This window comes from Oratosquilla oratoria, chromosome 3, assembly GCF_046742065.1.
Source record: "Oratosquilla oratoria isolate Oo_2021 chromosome 3, ASM4674206v1, whole genome shotgun sequence".
In the NCBI taxonomy this organism is placed as follows: Eukaryota; Metazoa; Arthropoda; class Malacostraca; order Stomatopoda; family Squillidae; genus Oratosquilla; species Oratosquilla oratoria.
In genome coordinates this window covers 62140013-62149680 of record NC_134779.1, presented here as the reverse complement: position 1 = coordinate 62149680, position 9668 = coordinate 62140013, and positions in this window count along the sequence as shown.

Genomic DNA, 9668 nt, shown 5'->3' with positions numbered 1-9668 from the left:
AGTTGTTTTTTGCCTTTTACATGTTATGATATTATATTGTGATAATAAACAATCTTCTTTATGTATATAATAGCCTAAGTAATGGGAAATTAAGCGTAGTGTGGAAGATTATATGTTTTTCAAATCATGTATAGCGACATGACATCACTAATACATAAGCCCAACGCATGTCGCGTTCAGTCGAAGTGGAGGTCTGTTTGGGAATAGATATATACTATTCATCTGCACGGATTTGAGTCCTGGAACTCTGAAAGTAAATGAAACAACAAGAATTCTTGGTGAGTTACTTATATTTTTCTTTCGTAACAAAAGACATTTGTTGGAGTTACTGTATTTCTTGGTTCACAAATATCTACATAACGTCTTTCTTTCAAAACTAATTTTTGTATGTGGACTTCCTGTGCATTTGTACAATTTCTTGTTTTAACATTACTAGGAAAGATATATACCTAAGGATGATTCGTAATACTATTGATATAATTTGTATTAAATTTGCCTTAAAAGATTTTATTCAGCCATAGTGAAAAAAGTTAAATCATTGTTTTCTTAAACTAGAAGTATAATTGGCGATGTTGAGTGAAGACGTATGTGTCTAAGATTATCTGTGTCATGTGTATTGAGGTTTCTTCAAAAGCCTTGGGGACAAAGCTAAACAAGAACAAGTTTCGTACCTGAACCCATAGTTTTCTCCCTCCTTCCCATATATGTGTATTTTCTTAAAAAAAAAGTCATAAATTGCATAAATTCATACATACTTTACTCTCCTAATGTCTTCCCATCAGTATAATCGACATTTTGAAACGACAGTGATGAGCTTAAGAACAGAAGGTACTTGTCTCATAAGAAGAACTTAAGAATGAAGGAGACTGCAAGAGACCATAAGGCCTACACTAGGCAGCTCCATATCCATCATCACCTGTCATCCCCATCCATAAAGTTGTCTAACTGTTTCTTAAAACAACTGATAGTTTCAGTGCTCACTACATGGTTACTAAGTCTCTTCCATTCGTTGACCATCCTATTAGTAAACCAATTCTTGCCTATTTCCTTCTTAAATCTAAATTTGTTCAGTTTAAATTCATGACTGCGAGTCATGCCCTGTTGTCTTGATATGACGACCTTGTTTGCATCACCCTTGTTAAAGCCTTTGATTCACTTGAACACCTCATCCTAACTAATACCTAATGATGACCACACATCCTATCTCCCCTTGTAGTGCTTCCTATCTCCCCTTGTAATGCTTGCTTCACTGTACCATATCTTTTACTTGAAGAACTTACCTACACAACACATACGAGGCGTGTTTTTTAAGTACTGTTTTGAAAAAAAAAATTCAACAAGTAGACTTTTCGTAACAATTTTATTTTTACATGAAAGCCTGTACTACAATTTAGTTTTCAACATGATAACGGAATCATCTGACCGTGTTTAAGTTTGTGGGTATTTGAAATGCCTCCTCCGATTGAGAATGCCGCCGACTGTAAAATACGCGCTGTGATTCATTTTCTTACTGCTAAAGGCGTGAAAGTGCCTGAAATTCATCGTCAGATCAGTGAAGTGTATGGAGGAAAGATTATGAGTGATGGAATGGTGCGAAAATGGGTGAGAGCTTTTAAAGATGGCCGTAAAAAATGTGCATGATGAGGAACGAAGGGGACAACCTTCACTAATTACTAATGGTTTGGTGCACATTTGTACGGCCATCTTTAAAAGCTCTCGCCCATTTCCGCTCGTAATCACCTAATGCCTCGCCCTCCTTCTCAAACAATGATTTCAGTACATATGATTTTATGAGACTCGACTCTTGTACACTCATTTCGAGATTGTCCACAAGGATAGAAGCGCTGGTAAACTACGGTCCATAACAACAGCTCGCACCTTCTCTCCATATGTTCCCTTAAGAAACGAGTCATCTTTATAAACTATACTCATCTCGAACTATTCAAACTTAACGTAACGACCCAGCATTCATGCAGCTTCGGAATATTACTCTTCCATATATACAATCATGAGCAAACATTTTAACCCACGCTAAGTTCTCACAACGTCAATATAAAATTTTCTAACGAGTACTTGATATATCTTGTTATGTAATATTTGGCTTACGGTTAGATAATTTTCTTGAATAGATAAAAAATAACTTCAGACAAAAAAAAAAAAAATGTATCATGAAATATTCTTGGTGTGTCAAAACTTTTGGTCGTGACTGTTCCTTCACACTGCCGGCTAGCTCTGACCTCGCCCCTAACTCCATGAACCAGAAACACTTCATGACAACGACGCGAAACTAACCTCAAGGATAGAAACTCTAGAGAAATATAAACTGCAAAATACAATCTCACTCTGCTTCTAACTGGCGTGCCTAATTCAAACGAAGCAGACGTTCCTTTGCCCCCATAATTAAAATAATTAAATAATCTTCACAAGATATGAATGTAGTTCCCTAGGGATGAAATTAGGACTCATTTTCTGTGTGGACGGGTGGTTTCGTGGGTAATAGTGCCGGAAACGGAGGTAATTAGGGAAGTGAAGTAGTTAGTTGGCCGACGGAATGGATTCACAGATCACCTTTAGGGTCAGGGCATTGCGACGCTCGGCCTCCTATGCAAATGCAACGGGCTCCGTCCTCCTGATGTAACGGTTCAATAAGACCTATGGGGGAGAATGGGGGTGGCGGTTAAGGCTGATGGATAAATTCGTCGGGCTAAACCAGCTCTGTGGTCTTTCATTTACTTTTCATGCTATTGATTTTTGCCTTGAGATTCGTTGACTGCAAAGTTGTAGCCCCATGTTGGTTGGAAATTGTCCTCGGGCCACCCAAATAATATTTCTGGAAAGAAAGTTTGGATTACTGTGTGTGTTGTATCACTGGTAGGCAATGTTTGACCGGTTTGTAGCAATAAGAGGAAAGAAGGAGTCGCCAGCCTTTTTGTGTGAAAAAGTGGAGGAAACACAGTCGAAGCTGATTGAGAGGCAGAGAGCTTGGGTCCTATCTAGAGAAAAAATAGAACTTTTTGGAAAAGTTTGGATTGTTTCCTGTTCTGTATTAGTGTGAGGCAGTGTCCGACCGGCTTATGGTAACAAGAAGAAACTATCAGTCACCCGTAATCAGCTTTCCAGTATGGAAAGGCGTAGGAAATCCAGTCAAAGCTGATAGAGAGAGGTTGGAGCCAGTTTAGAGAGAGAATCGGCGCCTTAAATGGAAGAGAGGCGGAAGGGAGATATATTCTATCGTCCATCTTGCTTGGCAACCATTTCCAGGTCCGCATCCCTGGTCTCTGTTTCATTGTTTCCATTCATATTACAGTATGTGCTCTACGAAGTGTTTCAGTTAGATTTGTTTTTGATAGTTTATGTATTTATATTTCCGTTTCTTTTTGCATTGATTGATCAAATCTTGTACTCTCAGTACCGTGTTTTAGTTTTGTGTTGTATTGAAAACAAAATGTATTTCAAACATGACTTGATATTATTACAAATCGAATAAGTTATCCAGTACTAGTGTATAAATTTTCCTTTGTGTGTATTGTTGAATTTGGAGATATACTAGAATTATTTCAGAGGGCGGATTAAAAAAAGTTGTTTAAAATGTTTTATGTAAATGTTGGGTAGTTAAGAGGACAGGAGGACCCTTGATCCAACGAATGCCAAGATGAAAGGGATTGTATATTAGTTATAGTTGTACGAATTGGTTGTATGTGTTTTGATAAGGCCACCAGCCTTCTCTAAGCGAGGAGTCTCTTCAATTAGTAACAACATATACAACTAAATATCAAAATCAGATCGTCCAGAATCTGGCAGGTCCGAAAACGGTGACATCGACCTTGGATCAATCTCTTGTCAGAAATCCAAACTTCAGACCAGGAACTTTGCCAAGAGGTTACTGAAGATAGGTTGAGGCTGCTGCGGACAGTTTGCCGTTTCGAAATGTTTTGAAATGATAAAGCATAAGAATGGTTTCACCAAGTGTTTACAAGTTATGAACTATACGTATTTTGGTTTGCAGGGGATTGGGAGATTCAGCGGCGAAGCGAAGCCAAACACCATGTCAAGCCTGGATGGTTGAAGTCTGGGACTTATATGTTAAAAGAAATTTAATTTAATATTTAATATATCTTTTCCTTCTTCCAGGTAAGCATACGAGATAACCATCATGGACTCGAAGTCTCCCAGGGGAAGGAAAAGGTATTTGGCTACGAGTTTCTTGTTCATTGGCTTAACTCTTGACCATGTTAATGAATACACGAAATAAAATCTTATACATTAGCGTCTCGTACATCCTCTTGATAAAGTGATTGCATTTTTTTCCTGTAATGAAAATAAAGTTATTAGAAAGAAGTTGATTATAATCCAAGGAAAATGCTTCGTCGTAAAGGGAGTGTTCACCCCCCCCACACACACACACGCACACGCACCTAAGAAGACTTCATTGAAAAGTAGACACAGGTATTTGAGTAGCATAGTCTGGGTTTAGCAATCAGCCCGATCCTCAACGCCCACGCCTACACACGCACACATAAAAATAATTGTGTATACGCACACACACACACACACACACACACACACACACACACACACACACACACACACACACACACACACACATACACGCATAAGCATATATATATATATATATATATATATATATAACATACACGGTATATTCCACCTCTTAGTTCGGCACGCATACCTCCAAATCACATTAATGAACTGATGGGGTTTGTTAAAGAGTAAAAGAACGAAGTTTCGAATCTTGCCTCGTCAGTCATATGCAGGGGGTAAATTGAGTCTTGTTAGGCCAAGGTCGTGTTAACTCTTATATTCTTGCAAGCGTCGCTGGAAGTAGACGACTCAGAGCCAGCTGCAGCAACTTAGTCGTGGTCACACGTTTATGCGCTCAAGCAACCATATATTCGTAGATTACGACTAAATGTATACACTAAAACCACAAATTTAGAATCAGGATTGACTCATTTTTTCTGCTTTCAATCAATTTATCTTTTGCTGATGTTGCTCTGGTTGGTGGAACTTAAGGTGAAAACACAAAAGAACGTTTAGAGTTTAGGTAAAGGATTGGAAGTTTAAGAAGGAAATGTATATTCGATTGCCATCTACATGCATTTACAACAGTTGACTGAAGTTTGATTTTTTGGTAATCTCTGGCCTTTTACTTTTGTTTTTATTCAATTTATTTTTTGAACATTATTGAAATGCGTGGATAAAGGGCACATATGTGTATTCGTATATTTTTTATATTCATATGCATATACCTATTTACATAGAAACGTATATGCTAGTATTTGTTATAATTATCTTGATTTACATGTATAGTTATAAAGATATTGGTTGTTAAGGAAACTTTTATGATTTTCAGTGCGAGGAATTGAAAAATATAGCTATGTAGAGCTTGTCTTATTTTCAAGCCATAAAGAGGAAAATGTTCAATATTCGTAAGTCTCCGGTATACCTACGTCGTATTTACGAACTTAGGCAATTATGAGCACATTTTGAACTGTGTAAGAATCTATTCCTTTACACCTGCAGGTATTTGGCAGCTTTTTAGAATATAGAATTGTATTAAATACTGTATCTTGGATGAATATTAGGTTATACAAAAGGAACATCTAAGGAGATTGAAATTTACAATGAATTTTCTAGAGTTGAGGCTACAAAACTTATCAATTCCGTGATGGTAGAAGTCAGATTGTGGATCATGAGGAAAATTTGATTATATTATGCTAGTCAGAGACTTCAATGCTCATATAATGATAAGTAATGAAGGTTATCTTATTATTACTGGATGAAAATTGATGGTCCCACAGCAACTGGCAAAACTATTAGGGTCTTCCCACTGTTCTTTCTTGAAAGAAAATATTGATAAGTTCTTTGTTGTATGTGATATAGGAAATTTCTCTCTCCGGCTTATTAGGAGGAACTAGCAGTCGCCATATGCCAGCAGTCCTAATGGGAAATAGTGTAGGTATGTCTGTTAACAGAGATCTTGGACTAAGTCCAGACGCTTTGTCACCGGTCTCTTCCAGTCTAGGGAAGAACAGAAAACGTTCATTGTAAGTTGTGAAGCTTGGGGTTGGTAAGGACAATGAGAGGCAAGATGCTAGATAATGTAAAAGGACAGTAAAGTCTTAGAACAAGAAACAGGTCTTTTTTCAAAAGAACAGGTCAGGAAAGTTTCCTGTGAGTATATGAAAATTTATAATATCATTGTCCAAGATACGGTGACTGATTACAGAATTGTAAGGTCCTTTGACAAAATCAGTTTCAGAACTTAACTATCCATTTCTTAGGAAATACAATAACAACAATGGTGAAAAACTAAGTCTACTTTTAGATAAAGATCAAAGAGCCTTTTCTGTAGGAACTCTTAAGTCAGACTTGTTAATCTATGAAGCAAGCTGTGTAAAATGTTATGTATGTCTTTCCATGAAGAAGGGAAGAGTTTACTGAATATGTGTTCTATATCTACACAAAAGATTTTAGGTGGAATTAACTAAAGGATACATATGATATTATGTACTATAGTTGTAATATATGTAGTTAGTGTAGAATGGATTTGACTTTGTTTCATTCCACACTGTTTAATGCTTCAACGTCAATACTGAAACGGCTAAAGCCTTTATGACACAGGCACTTTAGGAGTGCCATGTATATTTCAGAAATTGTTTAGTATCTGTGATTAAAGCTATCTCTCTTATGAGGGAAAAGATGCCTATTATATATATAGTGATTAGATCTGTTTATATTGGGAAGTATGATGGAAATGATGGTGTATGTTAAAAAGAGGCTAAACGTACTAACCTTGGTTTTTTGAAAGAGATACCACTTCTTTTACAACGATATTTTTATTTCAGGTATCACAAACAGCTTTTGTTTATTGCCATCATTATCATAATATTACTGTACAGTAAACAGATCGAGAACAACATCTTCAGCGCTTCACATATGAAGTACCTTTTAGATATTGTTGCCTTACGTGCTAGAAGTAAATTAAATCGAATATGTATATTGCAAACCCATTTGCACCTCCCACCTGTGCAATGATTCTGCTCTGTCGGGGCAACAGAAACGAGGCGGTTTTTATCGCCGCTCTAAGATCAAACCAGAGGAGAACCAGATGGACTGAACAGGAGAAGGGAGGATACGAGAATGTAGCAAGAGCCCCTTAATTTAAAAGAGAGTGAGGGACGGATATGGATAGCTAAATTCACTGAAAAAGTGTTTGAATGAATGTATATGTGTATGTATGTATGCATATATGTGTATACATATGTATGGATATATTTATGTATATATGTACATATATCTTTATGTATATATATACATGTGTATATCTATATATGCAAATGTATATGCATATATATACGAGTATGTATATATATATATATTGTTTGATTATACTAAATAGTCCAACTAATTCCTCACTGTAAGAAAGAACCAGAAGTTATTTTTTATAAAATATTTTTCTTTCATATGAGGTGTTAATATGTACATATATCTTTATGTATATATTTACATATGTGTATATCTATATATGCAAATGTATATGCATATATATACGAGTATATATATATATTGTTTGATTATACTAAATAGTCCAACTAATTCCTCATTGTAAGAACCAGAAGGTATTTTTTACAAAATATTTTTCTTTCATATGAGGTGTTAAGAAAAGATTTGCTAGTCATGTTATGGGAAGTGTATATTAAGTGGTTTGGATATTTTAAGTATGATGCTATTTTGTATATTTTAATCATCTTATCATCCAAAAAATCGGGGCTGCATATTGTATAAGCTCTAAGAAACATGGAGCTGAGTATAGAAAATATATGATGATGAGCCGAGTAAAAGTAGACATATGACAGGACGTATTTATGTGTCCTAAAACATCATACTTAAGTTGTCTACCATTACGATATATTAGAATATCCAAAATTTTTTAATTTATTCTCTATTACCAGTTCAGTAGAGAATTTGATAGAAGGAACCGAGTAATTTAATTTTACAAGTAAAATATCCAAGGTATGCTCAAACGGCCACAAACACAAAAGATCTCCAGTACTTAGTAAATTTTACTTGAAAAATTTCGAAAGAAAACTATTACCCGGGATTCTTCCTCACCAAGTTGTGTGGAAAAAATATGTTGATGATATTTTGTGCCTGTGGCCGGTTGAATGTAACTTAGACATTTTCCTTGTAAAAACAAATTATATATGTATAAGTATGTATTTGTATATATATATATATATATATATATATTATATATATTGTGTGTGCATATATGTATATATATATATATATATTATATATATATAATGTGTGTGTGTGTGTATATATGTATATGTATATATATATATATATATATATTATTATATATAATATATATATATATATATATATATATAGTATATATACATATGTGTGTGTGTGTGTGTATGTATATATATATGTATATATATATATGATATGCATATATATATGTATATATATATAATATAATATATATGTGTGTGTGTATATATGTGTATATATATATGTATATATATAAGTATATATATATATATGTGTATATATATATGTATACATATGTATATATGTATGATGTATATATGTATATGTATATATATGTGTATATCTATATGTGTATATGTATCTATATATGCATATATATGTATATATATGTATAAATATATATTATATATATATATATATATATATATATATATGTACATATATACATATATCTATACATTTCAACAACCACAATACACTTTAATTCTAAGCCATCAAGGCCGACATGCACAAATTGAAATGTGGTACTGCCAAGGACTCGAACCCCAGCATCCTTATGACAAGTGTGGCAGTGACTTTCCGACTAGGCTATCAAGAGAATAAATTGAGCGCAATTTTTCTTATATATTTGTATGCTCGAGTTACATACACATACATGAAATTTTTGCGTTTAATTCATCTCCATGATAGTACAGTTGAAAGTATGCAAACGCGGGAAAGTATTTGTACAACCCTGAATGGGTCGCAGTGATTAGAGACACATTTTAACAACCACAATGCGCTTTAATTCTAAGCCATCAAGGCCGACATGCAGAAATTGAAATGTGGTACTTAAAAGGACTTGAACCCCAGTATCCTCATGACAAGTGCTGTAGTGACTTACCGACTAGGCTATCAATTGTACTATCATAGTGGAGATGGGTTGAACGCAAAAATTTCATGTATTTGTATGTAACTCGAACATACAAATATATAAGAAAATTGCACTCAATTTATATCTCTTTTGATAGCCTAGTCGGTAAGTCACTGCCGTGCTTGTCATGAGGATGCTGGGGTTCGAGTCCTTGAGAGTACCACATTTCAATTTCTGCATGTTGGTTGTTAAAATGTATCTCTAATCACTGGGACCTATTCAGTGTTGTACATATATATATATATATATATATATATATATAGATATATATATATATAGATATATATATAGATGTATATAGATACATGTATAATATATATGTATATATATATATATATATAATATATATATATATATATATATATATATATATATATTACAAAGTAGGAGGCCAGTGATGGAAACTGGAGAAGGTTATGAGGGAGTCTCTCATGGTCTAACCATACCG